Source organism: Petaurus breviceps, unplaced genomic scaffold (assembly GCF_028583685.1).
Source record: "Petaurus breviceps papuanus isolate PSGF00001 unplaced genomic scaffold, PetGlider_PUasm1.0 79, whole genome shotgun sequence".
NCBI classification, from domain to species: domain Eukaryota; kingdom Metazoa; phylum Chordata; class Mammalia; order Diprotodontia; family Petauridae; genus Petaurus; species Petaurus breviceps.
Genome location: NW_027186523.1, coordinates 21,491,135 through 21,504,405, shown reverse-complemented (window position 1 = coordinate 21,504,405; position 13,271 = coordinate 21,491,135). Strand labels below are relative to the sequence as shown.

Sequence of the window (13,271 nt, the reverse complement as noted above, 5' to 3'; positions counted from 1 at the left end):
AATATAATATAATATAATATAATATAATATAATATAATATAATATAATATAAATAAAGATTGCAGTGAAGGTACATGCCAAACAGGACTTGTAGAGGTAGTTTCATCAGCTACGCAGGGATTTTTTTTTCTTTTTATACATAGAATGTCAGAGATGAAAAGGGCATTAAAGATTTTTTTGTCTAGTTCTAGGCATTATGACTTATTAGAATGAGGAAGATAAACTAGTGCTACCATAGGCAGGTGGTCATATATCAAAGTTCCCAAATTCTCTCTACCTGGATAGAGTGAAAGAACCAGATAAATAGGAGGTTCAAGTAAGAGCCTTTGACACAGAGGCTATGATTAAGACCATTCCTAAAACACCACCTTTTCTTTACCCATAAAACTAGGTAAGACAAGGAATTTAAAGAGGGGCGCTAAAAAGTAAAAGGCAAAAACAATCTAATTTATGATTATCATAGACTTGAAATAATTATGAGACACTACCTTCAGTAATCAAATTACACAAAATAAGTAAAATCATCTGAACATTTTAAAATGGAACAGAAATATTAGCTGTTTAAATTAAGGCATTTGACAAAGACATGTAGAAACAGCTATGGCACATCACATTTAGTTTTTCTTTTCATTTTATAAATGATTTGTTGTCATTTCTATTCACCTTAATGCACCTTCTTTGAATGATGTGCTCACAGTCTTAAACTAGTCCCTGACAGTTTGACATTGTTTATTGCATATGAATCAAAGACCATCCCCTGAAGAATGTTTATAGGTCCTGCAAGTACAAAAGAAAATACTTAGATCATTCCCTTATTGAGATTTCTCATTTTAAGCCAGACGAAGTACAGGAACAAGTTCCTTTATTGGCAGTACTCATACATGTCTCTAAGATCTTCATTGTCAGAAGATTCAAAGGGAGAAATATGCAGAGGCATATTGGATGAATGAGTTTGTTGGTATGCTAAAATGAAAAATGAAATTGAATGGAAAATAAAGTCAAATCCCCTGTCCTGAAGCACCCCAGGTGCACACAATTAAGATCTAAATATGGAAAGATATTAAATTCCTTCTCTCAGAACAATAGAGAAGCAGCCTGAGTGTTTAATAGAAAGCTGGCCTCAGATCCTGGAAGACACAGGGCAGGTTACTTAGTCTCTCAGTGCTCCAGGCATCTCTCTTGAAGGACAGGAGCATACATCCTAGATTTAGAACTATAAAGGATCCAAGAGGCCCTCAAGAATAACCATCTCATTTTACAGATGAGAAAACTAAGGCTCACAGGAGTTAAATGACTTGTCTAGAATAACACGGATAATAAGTCCGAGGCAGGATTTAAATTTAGGACAGCCTAGTATTCTATTTACTACATGGCTAAGATAGTAGATTGCAGTGAAGGTACCTGCCAACCAGGACTGGTAGAGGTAGTTTCATCAGCTACACAGGGATTTTTCTTTTCTTTTCTTTTTATATATAGAATGTCAGAGATGAAAAGGGCATTAAAGACTTTTTGTCTAGTTGATATTCTAGAAAGCAATTTGGAACTATGCATAAGAAATCACTAAATTGTGTATAACATTTGACCCAGAAATACTGCTAATAATCATATGCCCTAAAGATATCAAAGAGGAAAAGGCCTCATACATACAAGGGAAAAAAACATTTATAGTATCTTTTTCATAGTAGCAACCACCCCCCCCAAAACAAAACAAAAACACAACAAAAACTATGTTTGTAACATATGTAACTATGAGTGTGCCTACCACTTGGGAAAAATCTAAAAAAAAAATTATGGTATATGAATGTAGTAGAATATACAGTTTCAAAGTAAATCAGGAGGACTTCTATTCAGGGTGGAGAGATCACAACTATGAGAACAATTTATACAATGACAATATTATTTTAAAAAATCACTTTCAACATAGAACTCCAATCAATATAATGATAAACAATGATTCCAGAGGACAGAAGATTAAATCTATCTAACAGAGAAATGATGAATTTAAAATGTAAAATGATATATACATTTATGGACTTGGCCAATTTGGCTATTTGTTTTGCTGGACTATGCAAATTTGTTATGAGTTTTCTCTTTTCTAGTTACCAAGCTCACATTTGAATTCAGACATTATTTTTCATTTCCTCATTACTATTCAATAATGTTATTGTTTTAACTGTCTTTTGCCACATTTATAGCCATAAGCTCACTTACCATGAAGCTTTTCCTTCATGCTGTTCTTGGGGTCCAAGCTACAGAAATTACCTAAATGGCTGAAAAGCCCCTACAACACACAGTAAAGGTTTTTGTTATACTTTGGTAATTAAGCCTCCTTGAAGTGTGCCGGAAACAGACCCTACTTATATGAATTTCCTCTGTGGGGAATGAAGCTATCGAAGTGCAACAATGATAAAGGTAGAGGCAATTTGGAAACATTGTTTCCAAAATAATTCAATGCAGGGCTGTAACTTAAAATGTACCAAAAGGTTAATTTGACCTTGAACTTACTTCTCTTAAAAAAATGTATTTTTTTTTTAAGGAATATATTGGTTTTATGAAGTAGAATTCTTTATAAAGTTCTGCATAAGAAGTAATTATAGTTATCTGATATTGCTGAAATTTCAAGGACAATCACTGTTGTGTTAAAAAAAAAAAAAAGGAAAGGAAATTGCACCAGAAACCCCATGTAATAATTGTATGACATGAAAAACACTTTAATGTTCAGGAAGTTGTCTTTCTTCCTTAATAGAAGAAAAAAATTGGAAAATTTCCAAAGAAAACTTGATAAAGGTCTCCACAATCACAAAGGTATATTGTTTAAATATATGCATAAATAAACTCTGTACTCCTTTCCAAATTTAGTTAAAAAAAAAGTTTGCCATGCATGCCCCAAGCACAACTGACTACTGGGTCTCAGTTTCTTTTTTGGTTATTATTGTTATTATTATTTTGCTTTTTTGGAGGGGGGAAGGCAGGGTATTTGGGGTTAAGTGACTTGCCCAAGGTCACATGGCTAGTAAATGTTAAGTGTCTAAGGCCAGATTTGAACTTAGGCCCTCCTGACTCCAGGGCCAGCGCTTTACTCACTTCATCACCTAGCCGCCTCTGGGCCTCAGTTTCTATCTTCAAAAAATACAAACTGATAATTCTATTCACCTGTTAAACTACTGCCTATTAATGACAACTCTCCATAGCCCTTCCTTACTTAAATCCAACTCACTTTCGAGGCAAGATACGACCTACTTGATGTCATTGGTCCCTTTTGAGAATGAAGGGTGAACAACAATAAGAAAGAAATTCAGCCTTACCCAAATCAATATTGTTTCTTGAGAGCTCATATATTATGAACTTTACTGATATACTAACATTCCAATACTCAAAAAAGCCCTGACCTACCATGGGGGACTCCAGGTATGGGAATTTGCTCCACCAAATGAGATTTAGATATATCCTTCAGTTCAATAATTTTTCTGTTGTGTCCTACTCTTTGTGATTCGATTTGGGGTTTTCTTAGCAAAAGTACTAAAGTAGATTACCATTTCATTCTCCAGATCATTTTACAGATGAGGAACCTGAAGCAAAAAGGGTTACATGTCTTGCCCAGGGTCATACAACTAGTAAGTGTCTGAGGTCAGGTTCAAACTCAGGAAGATGAGTCTTCTTGACTCTGTGCCTGGCACTCTATTCACTATGCCACTTAAGTCAGAGGGATTTGTTAAATGTTAGACGTCAAATGACTTTCCCAGGGTCACACAATTAGTAATTATCAAAGTGGGGATTTAAACCCAGTTCTCCCTGACTCCAAGCTCAGTCTTCTATCTACTCTGCCATGATGCTATTATAACCTTGGTCATTTATTTGAATTAGGTAATTTATTTGATTCAATCTTCCTGAATACACAAAGCTGACAATACCTTATCTGTGTCATAATTCATTGTGGTGTACTGAATCAATATCATAACAAGGAACTTTATTCCTTAATAAGTATTGAGGAATCAGTGAAGCTACATTCTTCTAGGGTTCAGAAAACAATTGTTTTCTGCAAAAAAATACCTAAATATTTTAAATGATTTTATTATAAATTAGCATGAAATATAAAAAGGCTCAAATATTTTGAAAAGGGAAAAAAACTATCTTTTAACAATGTATTAACATATTGAATTCCTTAAATTATTTTCATTGGTTTACAAATATAAGAATATATCTATTTTGTGCAGTTTTTCTAATACTAAGATATTAAAGAGAACAGACCTTCTCCTGGGGGGATTTTCCTTTCTCTCTTTTTATTTTATTTCTTAAAGAACCAAATAATCATTTAATGAGTGGCTACTCTATTCAGGGCACTGGGCTATGTGTAAAAGTGAGGTAAATTTTAGATAAGGCAAGTGTCACTTTCCTTATAGAACTAATTTAGAAATCTTCAGTCTCGTAGGACCCTTCCCCCTCTCTCCTTTATCTCTTCATCTATCATCTATGTATGTATGTATGTATGTATGTATGTATGTATGTATGTATGTATGTATGTCTTTAGAGTTGCTTGTAACAGCACTTTGATGTAAGTAGTACAAATATTGTTCTCTTTGTTTTGCAGAAAATAACCTAAGACTCAGAGATGTTAAACTCATGGACATACAGAGAGTAAACATATAACTTTGAATTAAATCTATGTCTTACAGTTCTCAGACCAGTACACTTCTCACTTCATTGAACTCATTCCTCTTCAATTGCTTCTTTCAAATCACTTTCTCTCCTGTAAGGTTAAACAAATTTGTAGGTACCTATTGTGTTTCTCCAGAGCTATGTGAGATCCATCATACACCGTGTCAACTCATAAAAATATTTGGGAAGAATTGGTTAGCAATTAAATTGGACCAGTTACTAGTGAGCTAACTAAAAGGCTCATTTTATCACACTGGATACTAATCAACAATAATTAATACTGCTTTAAGAATGTTAAATCCATAATGAAGTAAAGAAGCTATTCAGATTAGAGAGGAAAAAATAATCTTCATACCTCTCCATAAAGGTAAAAATTGCTTAAGTGTTTTAGGATGCTTTGATTTCCATTAAAAATCCATTTGTGTATGTATGTATCTCTCTGTATATACACATATAAACACATTATATACTTGTACACATGTATGTATATAATGATATATAATATAGTAAACTGACACATGTAACAAAATATACATATGTGTGCATACATACATATAGGAACTCCCTCTACTCACTCCCCAAAACAAGAATACATACAATGATTATTATATATATGTATATACAATCTTCCCTGGCTTCTTTTAAATGCCAACTAAAATTTTACCTTCTACAGGAAGTCTTCCCCATTCCTTTTAATTTTAGTACCTTTCCTCTTTTAATTATTGCCATTCATCCTATATATAGCTTGCTTTGTGTATACAGACAATACACAACTTTTGCAGGGACAATGTTCATAGAAAATAGCACAGAAGTCAAAATCAATAATATTAATGCATTGAACCAATGGAAAAAGAGGGATTAGGCTCCCATGACCATGAAAAACTGTAATCTTTCACTAGAGTTTTCTGAAAATATGCTTTCATGCACACAATTCTTTATAACAAAACATTATCTGACAATATGCACAGTAACCATGAAATACCATGTAAAATTAAGTACACAAAGGAACAAAGAATGTTTTATCATTGGTCTGAAGTTGTGGACAGTCATTGATCAGAGCTTTTTTTTTTTTCTTTTAGGTCTTCCACATCTTTTCTTTACAAGTTGTCATCACTTAAATGGTTCTGATGCTGCTCACTTACACTTTCATCATCATTTCATACAAGTTTTCCCAGGTTTCTCTGAAACATCCCCTGTCCTCATTTCTCATGGTACAATTAGATTTCATTATATTAATGAACCATAATTTGTTCTGCCATTACTCAACTGGTGGGTAGGGCCATGATATTAATGTGTGACAATGGCTTAATATCTGTGTTATAATAGCAGACCCAAGCAGCAACTTGTAATGCATACAGGAAGAGGAATGGGTCTAGAATTCCTATCCCAGATTAGAGTTTTAGTTCTGACTTTGACTAGCTCTGTGCTCCAAATTATTCAATGTTCTCATCTGTAAAACAGGGACAGTAATTCTTCTATTACCTTTATAAAAAACCACAATGTTGTGAATGAGGCTGTTGGTAATCCTTACAGTTCTACACAAATAAAGCATGCTATTTCCAAAGGTGTGAGTAAAGTGGAATTTTTAAGCAACATGATGGAGCTAATGAAGTAGTTTGGAGGGAAAAGGAGTTGTTTAGTGGCTCTTTCACCTATACTCAGATCACTATTTTAGCCTGCTCCTCCCCATTAATTTGGTGAGTCCTATCTAGGATGTATCCTCATTTAAAAATATACAAATATAAATTCTTTTGCACATTTAATTTGTAATTTTCTTCCTATAAATGAAATCAGTCAGCCAGTCAATAAACATTTATTAAGCATCTACTAAGGGCCAAACCTATGGTAAGTGCTGGGGATACAAAAAATAAAAATAAAAAAGAGGCAAAAGACAGTAATTGTAGAACCAGGAGAAAAATACACAGTGTACAATACACAGTGACAGCCACATTGTGTGACTTTGATAGACTTAGCTCTTCTCATCAATGCAAGGACCTAAAACAACTCCAAAAGGCTCATGATGGAAAATTCCATCCACATCCAGAGAAAGAAATATGGATTTTGAATGCAGATCGAAGCAGACTATTTGCTCTCTTGTTTTGTTTCTTCTTTCTCATGATTCCTCCCATTCATTCTAATTCTTCTTTACAACATAGCTGATGTGAATATCTGTTTAATAAGAATCTATATGTAGAATCTATATCAGATTGTACACCATCTTGGGGAAGGGAGAGGAGAGGGAGGTGAAAAAAAATGTAAAATTCATGGAAATGAATGTAGAAATAAAAATAAATAAATAAATTAGAAAGTGCTAAAAAAAAAAAAGTCATCGTCCATAAGGAACTCACAATCTAATAGGGAGAGAGGGACAATAAGCAACTAAATTGGTAAAAAAAAAATTAAGCAAGAGAGAGAAGACACTAGAATTAAGAGGGATTGAAAAAGGGTCTCTGTAGAACAATTTAATTTAGTTTGGGACTTAGGGGAAGGCAGGGAAGGCAGTAGGCAGAGATAGGGAGATCATTCCAGGCATGGTAATGCTTTAGGTATGGTTAAAATTTTGGCTATGTTAATAAGAGTACTGTATTCTTTTTTGAGGAACTGCAAGTACTGTACAAAGTAAATTTACACTTTATAATGAAATGGAATATGTAACTAAGTAAATATTTATTATGTTGAATAAATATATCTACAACTAGTTCAGCTTGTTTGATAAGGTGATGACTTGAGAGTATTCATAAATATTGAAAGCCAGAATAAGATAATTAAGTTTGAAATGCCTAATAATTTTTGAATGGAACTAAATAGAAATTATATATCATATAGAAGTTATGTATAAAATACAACAAAAGAATTTGTGACAATGTAGAAAAATACCTCATATAAAATTTAAATTAATGTATAACATGTCATACCACAAATAAGGATGTATGCTATGTGACCTATGCTAAATGTCCCTGTACTTCAGATAGCCTGGCCATCTGGGAATTCTGCTGAGATACTTGTAGATAGCAGAAAGGTAAAGTGATGTGGGAAAATAAAATTAGATAATTGGATTTCATCTAGGATCTTGTTGATTTTTGTCCACTAAGTTAATTAAAACCTTATGTCCCAGTGGGAACAAAAAGTCTAATCGTCAGGGAAAGCACAGGGAATTACAGAATCAAAACTCCTACATTTAGGTTCCAAAAATCTTTTCCACAAAAGAATGGGAAGACAATTCACGTACAGAAGATCTGAGAATTTTAGTAAATTGAAAGCTTAGTATAAGTCAAGTGTGAAATATCTGCCAAAAAAAGCTTAGAGCTATCATAGCCTAGGGAATAGGTAGCCTTTGGAGTCCCTTCCAATCTTGAGATCCTATTATTTTGTGATGATTACTGATATCTTTGTTCATGTTGGTGTCAGATTGCTCAGATTCTTTTATCTTCCATAAATGTTCTAACAGAGATTAAGAATAGTGTATCTAGAATGCTGATATACCTTAAAAATGACCTGTGGTACAACCTATTTCTCTTTTTTAAATTTTAACAGCTACTTAAATGCCTTATAATCTAAAAAAATTCCTTTTTTCATTTCACTTCTAAATTTACTCTTTGTAGCCAATCCAGGTTCTAATACACTGTTATTCAGTAACCTTCATGTATTAAGTAAGTCATGTAGACTGTAGTCACTTATCCCCCAGTAGACCATCTTGAATGAAAATCAAAATGATAGAAGATGAATTACATATATTTCATATTAAACTTTTAGTTGAGCTATAATAGAAGTTACACAATTTAAAAGCAGGATTTAATTCTGAAATATTCATGGTTTTTTGAAGCAAATAAATGAATGACCCAAACTAAGATGTTAAAATTTAGGTATAATTGGAAACATTCCTATTTATAAGTCATGGAAGTACCTACCTTGTATAATGGTAAATATTTTCCTTCAAGTACAAGAATATGTTATGACCTGAGTTCATTTTCCCACATATTATTACTTTTTCCACAAATAGACATCTCCCTGAGAGTCACAAATATCTCTACAAACATGTAGGATACACCTGTAAATAATGATATTATCAGTCCAAAAGAGATTCTTTTCCATACAAGGCTGGCCTATCAAGAAAATAATTAACATAACCAAATAGCAAGAGTGATGACACATACAGATCTTGTGGAAATTCCCACAGAACAGATGTCACAGAGTCATGCTTCTAAACACATTTACTTCAAAATAATCGGGAGCTATTAGCACTTGGTGTTACCAATCCTGAATGGAAACTAGTTTACACAGTACTGTTCTTCATTTCACGAAGGGAAATACAGTAAGGTCACTGTACACAGAAACTGCCATGTTTCAGCAAATAAATGCTATATTTAAAGTCTGTCTACAGACTAAAAATTTCCCTTTATAGCCAGTTTTTTTAGAGAACTCAGCTTTAATGAACTGCTTTGCATTTTACAAGTGTCCAATTACTATTACTACTAATTATTATTAGTTTTAAACCTAGGTATCCCTTTCTCATCCAGGTCGGAAATTCAGTAGCCAATGATGAACCCAATTCTCCATCCCACTTCTGATTTGTACCAGAGTTTTGACCTGCTCTGTTTCCTCCTTGAACCCATTCATTCCATCTTAGGGAGCTTGGTGCCACCCATATTAACCCCCTACACTTGGGGACACACTTTAGTGATTTCAGACAATGCAAACTCCCAATCATCACAGCCCTACTGGAGCTCTGAACTCCTGACCTCAAGTGATCTGCCAGCCTCTACCTTCCTCTGATAGCAGGGATTACAGATGTGCCCTACTATGTCTGGCATGCATCTCACAAGTTTAAAAAACTCATTGTTAGTTGTTTAAAGGGATGAAGGTCACAGTTGTTTAGAGGGATGAAGGTCAAATAATTTTTTAAAAAATAAGTGATAACAGAATTATGCAAAAAAATCAAAGGCAAGAGTCAGGCAAAATTTCAAATATGGTAAACATTTTATATGGAACATGGAAGGGTGGCAGGGGTTTGAATGAAGAGCTAAGTCACAAATTAAAAGCCTAATCCACATGACCACAGGTCAGGAATGGCTCTAAGTAAAATAGCCCGGCTTCCCTCTTGGAAACACTCAACACTTCCTTGTTAGATGTTCTCCTCTGTACTTTTTCCCTTGAACCCCCTCAGCCCCAAGACAGACACTGTACCTGTTTCTAAAAATACTGATCTACCTGTTTTGGTTTATTGAACTCCCTAATATAAACCCTTTCAGTTGTGTCCGACTCTTTGTAAACCCATCTGGGGTCTTCTTGGCAAGGATAATGACTCACCATTTCCTTCTCCAAATCGCTTTACAGATGAAGAAATAGAGACACACAGGGTTAAGTGGCTTGCTCAGGGTCACACAGCTAGTTAATGTCCAAGGCCAAGTTTGAACTCAGGTCTTCCTGATTCTAGGCCAGCCACTCTAACCACTGTCCCACCTAGCTACCAATAAATCCCTTACCCTAACACCAACTCCAGTGCTTAGCATACTGTCTGATAAAGGGTAAGAGTAAATAAATTTGTTAACTGACTGCCTAATCCTAGGGGCCACAAGTGGCCTTCTAGGTCCTAAAGGGCCACACTTGAGGACCTAGAGGATGACATGTAGTCACCCCTGGCCTATCTTTGCCCAATGCCCTGTTTTCTGGGGCCTCTGAGTCCCCGATGAAGTAGCCACCTTTTCATTATTTTCTTTTTTCTTTTTTTGGAGGGGGGAAGGTAGGGCAATTGGGGTTGACTTGCCCAAGGTCACAAGGCTAGTTTTTGTGTTAAGTGTCTGAGGCTGCATTTGAACTCAGGTCCTCCTGACTCTAGGGCCGGTGCTCTATTCACTGAGCCACCTAGCCGCCCCATCATTATTTTCTTAATCTAACCTTTACTAGTTATTTATAAATGAATAGCAAGAACGTACAATATTAATCACTTGAAATAGCTCTAAGAAGAAGAAATCTAATTCATCCAAGATGCCTAGCTTCACCACCATCTAGGAAACAAGAGAAGAACAATAATTTTTCACTTTTCTTACACTCTCATACCTATTAATTACACTTGCTCTTCACCTACCAGCTGTGTGATCATAAGCAATTTATTTCATTGCTCTGAGCCTCTGTTTCCTCATTTGTAAAGTAGTATAACATTATTTATATTACTTCACAGGATTAGTATGGGGGAAAAGGATTTTATAAAACTTAAAATACTATTTTTAGTATTTTAGTATTAGAGAGTATATTAATATTACTTAGTATATATTTAGTATTAGAGAGTATATTACATAGTATATGTAATATATATATATAGTATATAAAATTATATTATATTAATTATAGCATACATAGTATATAAGACCACACACACACACACACACACACACACACACACACACCAAGTTCAGTATTTATCATCATGAAGAATCAGCATCCCTTAGACCCTCCCTAACTTATCTTATTCACTAACCTCCTACTAGCTTCCTCCAGTTTCCCTATGAGTAGTGACTCTACAGTCAGACATTTTAATAATACCTTTTCTTGCATCCTTAGGATCCCTCATCTCTCTGACACAAACATGCCCATCATGACTGTCTTCAACTTGGTTAGTCTCTAATCTCTCCACTTTCCAAGTCCAACTCCTAGTATACTGCATGCTAATGGAGAAAGCCATGAAACTATGCTGAGTTTCCTACAAGCACATGTTATTTAAGACCTTCAATTAGGCCTTCCCTGTAGCTTGGTAGTTCTTTCATTGATCTGTTGCTGAATCCTTTTCATAATTTCCAGTGACTATTACATCTGTAATGTGTTCCACTGTAACTTACTCCTGAGCTAATCTCCTTTACAGGAATCATCTAACTCAAACTTTCACAACTTCCCTTTCTTCCACCGAGGTCCTTTTCCCCATTCCTTTCCCTGCCATCCTCCAGGATGTATTTGGTCAATTCTCTCCATTTTGCATATGCATATGCATTTTGCATATGTTCAATTCCCTGCCCCCACTGACTTCTTCCTTGCCAACAAACATGAATAGGCTTTCTCATCCTAAAGAAAAAGTCCCATTTATGTATCAAGTCCCTTAAGTTACTATCCTCTATCTTTTTTTCACAAAATTCTCAAAATAATTTATACTTCTCTCCACTTCTTCATTCCCTCACTTTAATAATTAATTTTCCTATCTGTATAGATGATGTCCAATATTCTGCCTCTGGTTAATAACTGTCTCTGCACTCCTCCTCCACTCTGAGATCTAATTTTCCAAGTGCCTGAGAGACATTTCCACTTAGGATATCCTGCCAGAATCTCAAATGCATCACAAAAATTTTTTAAACAAAATTCTGACTTAATATTTTCATCAAATAATTAGTGCAAGTGTTGCTATTCTCATTTTATAGATTAGAAAACTAAAGCCCAGGTCACTTAAGTGACTTCCCTACAATCACTTAGCTAGTGAGCAGCAAAGCTAGAACCCAAATTCAGTCAGTTCTTTTGCTTCCCAGTTCATCACTCTTTCTCCTGGGACAAAGGAACTCTCCTGAAACCAAAATTCTTCCATTCAAAAAGGATGGAAAATGCAGTCATCTATTATTCCTCTCCTCATTTGGTCACCAAACTATTTTGATTTTTTCCTTTACGATCTCTCGATAATACATCCTTCCTTTCCATTCCCATTGCCACCACCCTATTCAGGCCCCTATTAGGTAACTCTTTCCATGGTTGGGTCTCATCACTTTCTTCTAGTCTGTATATTTTATATTCTAGTGTCCCATCACTTTACTCCAGTCTGTATATTGTATATCCTAATGTCCCATCACTTTAGTCTAGTTCCTATATTGAAACTTTATCTTCTAAATGGCTGCTTTGTACACCCCCCCCCATCCCCACTTAAAAATCTTCAATGGCTCCACTTTGCTTGATATTTAAGACCCTCTTTATTCTTACTCCATTTTTGGTCTTGGATTCCACTACTTCTTTCCATTCACCCATGCCTGTAAGAAAGGAACCTGCTGAGATACACTTTCTATCATGCCATATCACCAAGATGATATTCAATACAAACATGTAGCAATACTTTTCTCCAACTGGCCTTTAAAATTGTCCTAATCTTAATTTTACTTATGTTACATCAATAAAGAGAAATATTGAATATGACTGTACTTCAAATATAGTTTGTTTCCTTAAGAAATTTTAATAAAATCTCAGTTTCAAAATTAAGCATGAGGTCAAACAATGAACTTTAATCATAAATTTAAAAAAAATACAGAAGAGAAACATAAGCAAAGGTATTTTTTCCCATGAAGATTTGAAATATGCAGCTGATAAAGTTGAGAGATGCCAGAAATCACAGGGAGAATTGCAGAGGTTGCTCCTGGCATGAAGAGCAAAATTGTGGGAAGGGTTAGATATTGGTCCAAATCAAGATAAAGTGTGAAAGTAGGAAATAAATAGAATAATATGTTCATGAGTCAGGATGAGTAGGTCAAGGAGATGGGGGGCAGGGAAGGGGGGAGAGAGGGGGAGGAAGGGAGAAGGGAGAGAGGGAGAGAGAGAGAGAGAGAGAGAGAGAGAGAGAGAGAGAGAGAGAGAGAGAGAGAGAGAGAGAGAGA

At 34.8% G+C, this 13,271-nt stretch overlaps 1 protein-coding gene across 13 annotated transcripts in view; it reads right to left on the bottom strand.

Annotated features, from left to right (window-relative positions):
- Positions 1 to 13,271, bottom strand: part of LOC138175868 (semaphorin-3D) — a 252,743-nt gene that overhangs the window by 203,874 nt on the left and 35,598 nt on the right. For 3 of the 13 annotated variants that reach the window (XM_069106473.1, XM_069106481.1, XM_069106479.1), the window contains exon 3: positions 4,672 to 4,747. The exons of the other annotated variants lie outside the window; for them this stretch is intronic. The gene's annotated coding sequence lies outside the window, so the exon portion shown is untranslated. The remainder of the gene's footprint in view (positions 1 to 4,671; positions 4,748 to 13,271) is intronic. 13 annotated transcript variants of the gene reach the window in all.